Genomic DNA, 12,957 nt, shown 5'->3' on the forward strand with positions numbered 1-12,957 from the left:
TTTTCTCACTTTTGGAATTGTTTTGAAGGAAGCATTTATACACCCTACCTTCCTGTTCGTTTGGATGTTGAAGACTGTTTTTTGTTTGTGATAGCCCACTAAATTCCCCATGGCCAAGTGACTTACGTTACTGTCAATGGGAGAGGAGTTTTCCAGATAGGTCTCTCACTGATGAGATCCTGGGAGGAGAAGAGAAGTAGGAAGAAAGGAGAATTGTGGCACTCATTTGGTGTTAACCTCTTCAGTATCATCAGAATATTCTGGGAGGTTGGATTAGAGGTATGAAGCCTATTCAAGACATCTGAATAAAGTATGAGAAATGGGACTTTGAATTATGCCAGATAGACTAGTTCAAATATGATGCCCACCGATTTTGGGAGGAAGCTCCAAAACTGTCCCTGAAATTGGGATAGGATAAAGAATGAAAGATCAGATAAAACCATCTTTACAGAGTCACAAATTTATTGGAAAAGGTTCATGTAATGGACTGTATTGAACAAGGCTTGTAATTGATATTCACTTTAATTTAAAATCAATTATCAGCAAAGTTATTTTGTAATCACATTCATCATCCAGCATGCTTTTCACTGATAATATTAAATATTGTATTAATGTTCAAAACTATACTGTTGTTGATATTACTGAAAAGCTTTCTTATACCTGTAAACCGTAGTGAAGGTGTTAGGAAAGCACAGTGTTAGAGCTGGGAGTTAGCATTCTGTTAGCAATCTGTTAGCGAATTGCTAGGGAGTTAACAATATGATGTATATCTGCTGCTCAAGTTAGCAATCTGTATGGAGAAGATGCTAGATGGGAGGAGCAATCTGTAGAGAAAGCTCTGTGTAGCGGGCTCCTGGAGAGGGAGGAGTCAGCGATCTTGTAGTCTCAGATATCGTCTTGCTAAGGAGTAGCAATCTGTAATGAATCTGATATAGTTGTGGGTGGATCCCTGGGCCGATGGCAGATGACCACGCTCTCGGGAGGATACCCCGAGAGGGACCACCAGCTAGGCTGGAGTATGGAGACAGACAGACATTAGTTCTTTTATTAAACAGGTTATTAGAAACCACCAGAGGTGGCAGTAGTGAGCTGATATGCCCGGCAGGGCTGTAGTCCCTCAGGTACTGGAACAATGATCCCAGGATGGCTGAGCTGTTGAGAAACTGTAGAAAGTGAGTAGGCAGAGTAGGCAGAGTTCATGAATAGAACTAGATGACAAAACTCACATAAGGTCTCAAGTAAGCTCAGGAGCTGGAAAGGATTATGCCCTCGAGGAGCGAGAACCTGGTTCCAGGGAAAGCTCTGAGAGAGCGATGGTAACTCACAGTTGTTTGTAGCAGTGATAGCTTCCAGGCAGTAGAGAATCTTCAGAGTGTCCAGGAACATGGGCCCTCGAGGAGCGAGTACAGGTTCCTATCTGTAATCTGAAAATAAAGAAAAGAGCGAGGCCCCCGAGGAGCGGGTACCTCTGGTAAGTCCGAGAAGGCAGAGTAGCTTGGATAGCCGAAGCGAGTACATAGCCGTATGCTTATCCGTATCCTTGCTAACTCGATTTGTTAGCGTTTTCAAAGACCTTTAAATATTGGAAGCAGATGACGTCGTCTCAGGGGGACACCCCTGAGGTTCGCGCCCTTGCTGGTACAAGAGTCGGGATGCGCGCACGCACCCTAGGTATCAGGACAAGATGGAGGAGTTGCAGCATCAAGCCGGTCCAGGGATGCCGGAAGGAGACGACATGAAGATGCCGTGGTAGTCAGCCGTCCATCAGACCAGGAGGGAGTTACTACAGAGGTAAAGAGGGCGGAGTGAGGGTGTCGAGCAGCGACGGACGCAACAGAAGGCTAGTACCAAACTACGGTATATAAATGCTTGCAAATAAAATAAATAACTATGCTAAAGGTCTTAGAGAATAATCCTCTCTCCACCCCTGATTGAGAATCCTGGAAAATAGTGGGCTTATGGAAGTATAGGAAGTGTGAACATAATATGAAGTATGAAAGTAGATAAAGAGCTCCCTACCTGTCAATCTTTAGCTGATTATTTTCAATCTTAGACTAATTCTCAATATGGACAGGGTTTAGGCCTTCAACCTCGCTTCCCAATCACTCAACTACACTATCTTACACCAATCACCCTCCCCTGTCCTCCCACCTTGTAAATAAACCACTCACAAGAGAGAATTTAAATGATGTTTATAGGGAGATAATGGTTACAGCAATCATGCAATACATTAACAGATAATGAAACAATTACAATAGAAACTAATACATAAAACAGCCTACCTCAGCAATCAAATTAGAATCAACTTTTCTCCCCAGTTGAGCAGTGTACAACCCAATAAGCCAACAACCTGTTGACAAGCTATAAAACCCGGCCTTAGAAGCAATTGCATTGAAGGTGTTGCTGGCAGGCTGAGGTCCTGACCGTAGAAGACCCCGGACCACAGCTGAGTGCTGCTTGTACCCTGCCCCTTTTCTTCTCCCCTAGCCGCTGTCAAAGCACCAGTGTTCCAGATCGCCTACTTGTGGACCACTGGCCTTGTGACATCCTTGCTGCCCCTTGGGCCCTCCCCCTTGGGCAGCTGCCCTTTACCAAGACAGTGAATGTCAGGTTTGGGGAGGCCTTGTTAACTTGCTAGTCACCATGCCCTATGTTGTGACAGCCCTTAACTAACCCCACTCCCGCCCAGCGAAAGGTGAACAAAAGAGGGGATTAGGGTGGGCCACTGGAACGAACCGCTGAGCCGAGGAGAAAAGAGGAAGCCCCTGCCTGGAGACTAACCCTTCATATCACCTGCTCGGCCAATCGCGAACCATCCCAGGTCCTCCCCCCTCTCTCTTAACCCCACCCCTCGTCCCACCCCTCTTCTCACCTTAACTCATACTTGCCTGTCTGCCAGTTCCCTTTGGCCTCTTTCATCCCTATTGTGCCCTGTTTCCTGAGGGTACTGTCGCAGGTTCTTTATTACAATAAATTACAAGCAGTAGCTTGTAATGAAATAGAAGCTAATTTGACTCATAAGGTAGCAATCTTTTGAGCCAATATCCTCCACTGATTTGGATAGCATCCTGAGCATCTTAAAAAAGTCTTATTGTTCTTTGGATCTGTGCCCTGTGAATGTTTTTTTGTAGGAAAAAAGATTTGTTTTTGTCTATATTAATATCAATTGTTAATTGCTCCTAGGAGGATGGCATATGTCCAGATGCCCTTTAAAAGGGCAAAGATGCATCCATGTATTAAGCAAGAAAAGCTGCCTATTGATCAATGTTCAAGCTATAGGCCAATTTCAATTTTACTGACATTAGCCAAGCTTATTGAGTGGTCTGTTCTTCTGCAGTTAACTGACAAGACATGCAGAAGAAAAGTCTAACAGGCATTGTCCAACAGAGTGTAGGCTCCTCTCTGGCCAGTAAATTTTCACTAATGAACAGAAATAGTCATGGTTCCTCATTGTTCAAGGATTTATGAATTAAGGTGAGTATTTTAAAAACTATTTGTGATTCCATTGGTAACCAGTGCAAAGAAAGCAGGATAGGTGTGACATGATTATACCAGGAAGAACCAGTATGAATACAAGCTACCGAGCTCTGAGCAACTTGTAATGCAGGTAAGGTCGAAGCAGGCAAATCCAAGTAAATTGCATTACAGTAATCCAATCCAGATAAAACAAGAGACTGAAGGGTGGTACAGAAATCATTAGCATTCAAATAAGGCTTCAGTTTTTGAAACATACAACATTCAAAAAATGAACTTCATATGACAGATTGAACATGTGTTTTAAATCATGATCTAATCAACTATTACACCCAAATTCCTAGCTTCCTACATGATTGCAATAACAAAATCACCAAACTGAACACAAGGAAACAATATAGACAGAAATGTGCCCATTCTGATGATCTCAGTTTTCTCAGTGTTTGGGGTTGACTTGTTGCTGGTCAACCAAGTTTGAAGAGCCTTAAGATATAAAATAATCAGCCCCAGAGTGGAATCAGGGTCCAATGTTATGGGGAAAAAAAAATTTGAATATCATCAGTGTAGATTCTGTAGTATAATCCAAGCCCTGACAGAAGTTTTCAGATTGGCAGTGTGGCAGTGAGAAGTCCTGTGGTACTCAGAGAGAAAAGGGGTACCAAGAACATGTTTTGGAGTTAATTCATAATTGTTGCAAATGATTTCACAAAACCAAGAATGAACCCTATTTGAGATCCCAATCTCTGCCAGACAAGCGAACAGGATGTGGTGATCAAACATACTAGATACTACTGATATATCTATCAGTATAAAGTCAGTTCCAGAGTCAAAATCACAGTGTAAATGTAGAGGCTACAAATAATCAAAGCCTCAGTGCTTTATTTAGGGCAAAATCCAACCTGATAAGTATATAAAATACCATGAGTGTCCAAGAAGCCATGAAGCTGTTTAGAATCAAACTGGCTCAATTACAGCAATATTCTTTTTAGCCTTTCCCCTTTAGGACTCATTGCTGTTTGGCAAAATAGATTAGGGGCCAGATTCAGATAAGAGAGGAAAAGGCACTTATGGGATGGAAGAAAGGCTTTAGTAATAGAGAATGAGGTAAAAGCAAAATGGTGCAAAGAAAGATTTGAGAGTAAGAGGGGAATTAATGATAAATGAACAGAGAAACAAGAGATTAACCAATTTAAAAATATTAGAAATCATGAAAAAACAAATTCATACTCTATGCTCATAAACTGCCCATGCACGCATACCTGAAAAAGGAAACAGAATAAAGTGCAAAAACACTCCTTAAGGCATATCGCACATAAGGAATTCCTGCATTATTTCACTGTAAAGAACACATTAAAAAAGTGTTCTTTATGTTCTTTTTGTAGAGTTTGATCATTTTAACTTCAGATATGATACATTATTACAGATCAAAGTAAAAAATCAAAAGCAGCAGCTCAAGATTCAAACTGAAAAATAAATAAGAACCTGTCTGCAATCAAAGGAACAGATTTGAAAATTGCAGAGATGACAGGATCTTCCTGGTGCAAAAATAAACTCTAGACAGTTTAACATAATTGCACATATATACTGTAGATCAGAGGTCATAGAATTTAATCAATATAAAAATCTTGCAGTTACAATATGAATGAAACAACTGCTTTGTTCCAATTTCTCTCTTCAGGTACCACCGTCACAAAATATGACATAACTGATTTTACACTATTCCTTTCAAATGAATAAGCTTTCCTCTAGATACTGTTTCAATATAGCTGTTTCAATATAGTAGGTAATGACTATTTGAAACTAAAAATTTAAGGTTCTAAAGTAAATAATTGAAAATCAATCTATTCCTTGTTTAGATATTAAAGAATGAATTTTGTAATTGAGAAAGAAATATAAATTAAAATTATGATTACAGAACCCATTTAATGTTGAAGCTTGCAGTGAAACAATTAACTATCTCAGTTGGATACCAGTAGTCACACACGATATAAATTAATTGTATATGCCGAAAGAGAAAGAGGTAAATTGTTAAGTGTTGTTAAACAAATAAATACTAATACTGTGAAATAACATAAATGTTAATGCTTTTTTCATAAAAAAGTGAATTTTCAAAATGTTACACATAATCAGTATATATGCTTCTATGTAGCCTCTACTCACGTATTCCATATTTTATGAAAGTCCAAAATATGTAGGTATTTCACTTTTGTACACATAATCGTGTGTAAAAAAGGTGCAATCTAGGGGGCCAACTTTTATAGCACTGACGTGTACATTTTCCAATTTATGTATTTTTTCACCTTCTAATTATCTGGCATAAGTGGTATTAAATGTATTTATAGTGTAGTAGTGTTGGATGGGAAGTCTGGGTGAACTGGGGGAAGTTCAGGCTGAAGAACCAGGAGGATCTCGATGACCTGGAAAAAGACTGGACAAGCTGGAGGACTAATGGGTAAAACTGGTCATTTCATAAATGTGTGCATGTTATAAAATATGACTTACTTGCTTAAGTCCTATTTTACTTTCACATGTAATATATATGCATGTATATTTAAAAAATAGGTGGGTAAAGTTTGAGTGTTCAATGTATTGATATACATGGCTTCAATGTATTGTGTATATCCACACGTAAATTTGCATATGTTGTGGGGTAAACAACCATACATTTTTAATATACACATATTTGATACTCACATAATATAAAAACTATGGTAAAACGACAGATGGTCACATATACACGTATATGTCACCATGTGCAGTTGTTTGAAAGTTGTCCTCATACTGTATTGATTTGGCACAACATTGATACTTATGGCATCAGCATAGTGGCAGCAAATATTCAGTTATTCAGATGATTACATAGCAATTATATTGCTGGATGCATCACTATTTCAAGGGATATATAAATATAACAATCATCAAAGTGGGAAGAATGATTGGAATTAAATATTTGTAAGATGCGTTTGGAGCTATATGGTGCCACCTTGACTGAGAACACTAAACAACAAATGATTATACAGGGGTTGAATCACATGAACGTGTGGAAAGTGAAGAATTTTAAATTAAATGGTCTTTTATTCTAAATTAGTGTTCATTAGATTTGACGCTCTTGTTTGTGGATTTCACCAAAATAATGATGAAGGAATTACAGAAGAACATGGATGAGATTGAGTCTCCTCTTAAACAAGAGATGGTATTACAGAAGTTTGAGAATTCACTGATACAATTTCAGCAGACATTACATCAATTTTGTGTTAATTTGAAAATAGCAAAGATAATTAACTTTAAACAGGATGAATTAGATTACAAGAACAAATAAGTGTATTTTTGACTCCATCGAGATAAGAAAGAAAATAACAAAAAAATGGGTAACATTCATAGATTTGGCAGAGGGTTTCTCAAGTGGATTACATGAAGAATAGATGATTGGTAAGCCAATTTTTTAGGTTGGCAACAACCAGGAAGAAGACCACACTAATACAACAGAAATCAGGGGAGAGACTATATGTAAAGGAAAGAAATGAATTGGAACAGACAAACAACACAGTCCAAAGCACAAATGAATCACCAGTGATTAATCTCTCAAATAAAGGTTTAACAGGAGCATAAGAAAATGTATTAAATCAGAGCATGTTCTTTGTACCTTCAGAGATTTATGATACTTTTGATAGTAAGGTTTTAATACATTGATTTATTAGTCAATTACAATTAACATTGTTTTTTGGTGAAAGCAGTCTTTGTAGATATCCAGCATTTATGAAAACTAAATCAACATGGATTTCACTGGGACTGATGGACCCACACGTACAGACATTTCAGGATTTAGTATTTCAAGATCTATTGAAATTGGAATGTCAGTGGCATAAAGGGGTGAATAATTATCTATAATAGAGTGAAAAGCATTGCAAGAATTATCAAATTATCTGGAGTTAATGATCACACCAGCTGATAAAGCTAAGAGTATGGTGGTTTTGAATAAACAAGACTATGTGGAAGCAATGTAGAAACATCTATTGGATCCAATTTTTTTATAAACTTTTGGACGATGATGTGACTCAAGAAATTCAAGCAACAATTTACTGAAGTAGTAGAAAGAGCATAAGGATGAAGTTTTTTAACATCTAAAAAGAAACAATGGCTATTGCTAAGCACCTGGTTATTCCCGTGATATAGTGTACCAAAGGTAGATAAATCTTTAGAATCTTTGTCACGTCACCTGATTGTTTCGGCAGATCAGTTAGAGCCAGTGGCATTTTTTGTGGACAGTGTGATACATGAAGTGGTGAAAAATACGAGATCCTTTATAGAGGATACCACATATTCTTCAGATGTTGAAAGATCTAGATCAGTTACAGAACAATAAAGTTTTGTAAAAATGGATATGCAGTCATTATACACTTGAATCCCACAACAGAGAGCATTGGAATTGATTCAAGATACTTTAGATTGTTTACCACGTCCACAGTGTCTGCCACCAGATTTTATAATGAAATTGGCCTAGGTGGTACTAACAAAGAATTTGTTCAGCTTTCAACAACACTTTTATCACCGAATCCATTTAGTGATGACGAGATCTCCATTAGCGTGAACAGTGGCAAGTTTATATATGGTATATTTAGAGGGACAATGGATATATTCATCATAGTGGTTCACATACATTAAAATCTGGAGATGTTACATTGATGACGTTTGTCAAATGGGCTGCAGGAGTTCTACAATTGTTAGAATTCCATCAGTGGATCAATTCATTGGACAAGAATATACAATTCACTATTCAGTATAATCAACTACTAATTCCATTTTTTGGATATTTTAATCATGAAGAAGGCAAGCAAGATTAACACTATGCTTTATCACAAACCAGTTGAACATAATTTGCTAAAGTTCACTAGTAGTTATCAATATTCATTAAAAATGGGTTTGCTAGTGAACCAGTTCCTTAGAATTAGACACATATGCACAGATCTTGAAGAATTTAAAAAGCAAACAGATCAACTTACTTAGAGACTCGTAGACCAGTGATATCCTTTAAAGGCTATACAAATTGCATATACAAGATCAAGATATGCCCACAGAGAGATTTAGTACAGTATGGCACCTAAAATATGGAGACACAGCAAGTAGGTGTATTAAAATATTCATATAAGAAAGTTGGAATATCTTAGATATTATACAAACATTGGCATCTAGTTGGTTTATATCTACTGTTTAAACAACATCCAATAGTTGCATACTCTAGGGCACATAATATTAAAGAATGAGTAGTTAGATCTTTTCTACCAGCAACAGATCTTCCAATTTTAAAAGGAGGACATTTCTTGTGCAATAATTGTGATCTATATGAACAGACAATAAAGGGGAAAAAGTGAACATGCCCTGGAGATCAGCATGAGATGTGCCAAAAATATGTTACAAATTGTCAATTAATTTTTTGAAGTATATGCTATTTTGTGTACATATAATAAAATGTACATTGGTGGGATGAAAAGAAAATTGTGGATTATGCTGAACATCAGAGTTGTGTATGTATAAAGACAATTAATTTTCCAATGTGAAGCATCCTTGCATTCTTTTGAAGATTTAAAACAGACAGTTGTGGAACACAGACCACTCAGTAGGAAGGGTGGTGATAGAGAAGCTCTATTACATTGCCATGAATTATTTTAGTCTTGATACCTTGCAGTTAGGAAGGATACCGTTCAAACAAATGTGTGCAGAAACAGATACACACATATATGGACATGCACAGTTTTATTATAGTATTTTATAATTCACAATTTTGATATAAGTACCTCTTATAAAATATGCATATGTACTCCGCAATATACATGCATTAAAACCAAGTATATCAATGCATTAATGGCACATACATTTCCAACCTATTTAAAAAATTTAGAGAGTATATTTTATGCATGAAATTAAAGTAGGACTTATTTACCTAAGTCCCATTTTCCATGTGGAAGTCAGTCAATTTTAAAACATGCATGTGTAAATGGACAATGCAATGAACCAGTTTATAAATTAGTCCACCAGTTCACCCAGTCCTCCAGCTCATTGAGACCTTTCCTAATTCTTCAGCCTAAACACCTACCAGTTCACCTAGACCTTCAACCCATCAAGTACTTCAGAATAAACATATTTAATATCACTTACGATAGATAATTAGCAGATATAAAAATAGGTAAATATGTTGGAAAATGTATAAGGTGAATTTTTAGTGTTGCACATGTACAAATTAGCACATACATGCACAAATAGCATATATTCACATACATGCTATTTTATAAACCTCAAACATACACATGAAAATAATTGTGCCTGAATAAATTTGCTAGTATAAAGATTAGGGATGTGCAGACCAAAAGTTTAAGTTCATAAGTCCATAAGTCGAAAGGGGGTCCCATTTGCGGTCAATATGGACATATGGAGAATTCCATAAGTTGAGTCTATGTCCATATGTGCAAATAAAAATTTAAACCCCTCACCCGCCTTAATCCCCCCCCCAGACTTACCAAAACTCCCTGGTGGTCCAGCGGGGTCAGGACGCCATTCCTGAATTCCTTTGCAAGGAGCACGTGACGTCGGCGTCACGTCGGAGTGACGCGGCGTCACGTGATTCCCCTCGGGTTCGCTCCCGGAACCCTCGTTGGGCCCAAAAGGAACTTTTGGCTAGCTTGGGGGGGCCTCCTGAACCCCCAAGCTGGCCAAAAGTGCCTTTTGGGCCCAACGAGGGTTCCGGGAGCAAACCCGAGGGGAATCACGTGACGCCGCGTCACTCCGACGTGACGCGGACGTCACGTGATTCCCCACGTGTCCGCTCCCGGACCCTCACGGAACTTTTGGCCAGCTTTGGTAAGTCTTGGGGGGGGATTAAGGAGGGTGAGGGGTTTAAATTTTTATTTAGATCAACAATCACGATTTCCAACGTATTCAACATAGCTATGTTGAATAAGTTGGAAATCCGATCGTTTAAGCCTCATCTTTTTTTTTAGTTAAAAAAAAAAAAAGTTGCGTTTTCCATTTAAGTTCAAAACGAATGCACACCCCTAATAAAGATGAGGTGGGCTATGGGCAGGCCAAGGGTGTTCAAGGGCAGAGCCAACAGTTATGTGTTTAAGTTGCTGTTTTATAACCTGTAAGTGATATGTAGATGACTGTTTCCTACACATATTTACTCCTGCTAATAATCTGGTTTGAGAATAAAAGTCTTTATAGCCAAATAAGGATTAGGTGAGGACTCTGGATATACTGGAGGAGCCGAACCAGGAGGGTCTTGATGAACCAGAGATAGAGTGGGAAAAGTGTTTGACAAATTTGTAAAACTTGTTCTTTCATGCGCATGTTACAACATTTGATGGTTTAAAAACCGATAAGGGTTAATGAAAATATGCGATTTAAATTTCTTTGTGTAAGAGACTTCTGGTAATGCAGCTGAGCTGATCAGAGGTCATAGCTCTGAGCTCCTCAGGAGTCACCACATGTCCATCTTAATCCGACAGTTATTTTTGTGAACCAAGGCTCAAATTGTCTTTGGAGGAAGTAGCATACTTTAATGGCCAATTTTGCTGTTGAAAGACAATTGGAAATGAGCAGACAAAAGAGAACAGTGCCGGAGAAATCATCTATGCAGGAGGAGAATATGGTGCTGAAGTTCTCTGCATCAGCGGACATTGAGTGACCAACTACAAAAGCTACAATTGTCATTGGATGAACTATATGAGAAATTTGAAAATAATCAGCAAGCTTTAACTGCGCTTGAACACAAAGTTGCTCAGCATGAGGATCGCTTAGACACAGCAGATGGAGAATTGAGACACCTTCAAACAAGCTATCAGGATTTAGAAAATAAAATGGATGGCCAAGAAAACTGAAGCAGGTGAAACAACATTTGAATCCTGGGCATGTCGGAGACTTTGCAAGGTGAGGCACTTATTTGATAGGGATGTGAATCGTTTTTCAACGATTAAAATTATCGTCCGATAATGTTTATATCGTCTTAAATCGTTATAGAACACGATACAATAGAAATTCTAACGATTTATCGTTAAAAATCGTTAAATCGTGTTAGTGCGCACTAACTCGAGTTAGTGCGCACTAACTCCCCGTTAGTGCGCACTAACTCGATTTAGTGCGCACTAACTGAAAATGATACAAATAAACACTTTCCAGGTCACTGAAGGTCAGTTAGGAATGAATATGTGTTCCTATTGGCTGGCTGCCCTCTTATCTATTGATATTACCAAGGTTACCACTGAGGTGATGGTTGGGGGGATGGGAAATGGAACTGGAAAACTAACGAACACCAACAGAAAATGAAACAAAGTGTTCACACTTCCCAGGTCAGTAAAGGTCACTTAGGAATGAATATGTATGTATGTATTCCTATTGGCTGGCTGTGCTCTTATCTATTGATGTTACCAATATGGTTGGGGGGATGTGAAATGGAAACAGTTGGAAGCTTGACAAAAAAAGTAATGTAATGATCAGCACTCACGTGACTAGAACTTGTTTGTTTATTATTTTTGTTAGCAGGCACCTGAAATGCTAGTGCATGTTGAATTTGCCAATCACTGTGCATTTTAGAAAGGTGGTCCTGGCTGGAACTGTACACAGTTCAAATATATGTAATTGATTGTTGGTAAGTGTATTTTTTAAGTAGCCACACTGGCACCAGTATGTTTACTTTTCCTCCTACTTAACTCACTAGCTCAGCTTTGTAAGAAGGGCTTCTCTGCTTGTGTGTTGTTTTTGTTTGGTGTGAGGAGAGCAGAAACATCAGATCTTTATTCAATCTACTACAGTCATCTCTTACAGTGCCCTATCCCTATTAATACCAGGAGTGTTGTGATCTTCCTGCACACAGTGCCCTAACCCTGATACCAGTCTGAGACAGCTCCCTCCCTGCATTACTAGTGAGAGGCTGGCTTCACAGACAGGGGGGAGCTGCCTGACCCTCACTCCTGACTTCCCCCATGTCCCAGCTAGTGAATGGTGTGTGGGTGAGGGGGGGGGGGGAGGAGGGTGAAGTCTGAGACAGCTCCCTCCCTGCATTACTAGTGAGAGGCTGGCTTCACAGACAGGGGGGAGCTGCCTGACCCTCACTCCTGACTTCCCCCATGTCCCAGCTAGTGAATGGTGTGTGGGTGAGGGGGGGGGGAGGATGGTGAAGTCTGAGACAACTCCCTCCCTGCATTACTAGTGAGAGGCTGGCTTCGCAGACAGGGGGGAGCTGCCTGACCCTCACTCCTGACTTCCCCCATGTCCCAGCTAGTGAATGGTGTGTGGGTGAGGGGGGGGGGGAGGATGGTGAAGTCTGAGACAGCTCCCTCCCTGCATTACTAGTGAGAGGCTGGCTTCACAGACAGGGGGAGCTGCCTGACCCTCACTCCTGACTTCCCTCATGTCCCAGCTAGTGAATGGTGTGTGGGTGAGGGGGGGGGGGAGGATGGTGAAGTCTGAGACAGCTCCCTCCCTGCATTACTA

The sequence above is a fragment of the Rhinatrema bivittatum genome, chromosome 3, assembly GCF_901001135.1.
Source record: "Rhinatrema bivittatum chromosome 3, aRhiBiv1.1, whole genome shotgun sequence".
Classification (NCBI taxonomy): Eukaryota; Metazoa; Chordata; class Amphibia; order Gymnophiona; family Rhinatrematidae; genus Rhinatrema; species Rhinatrema bivittatum.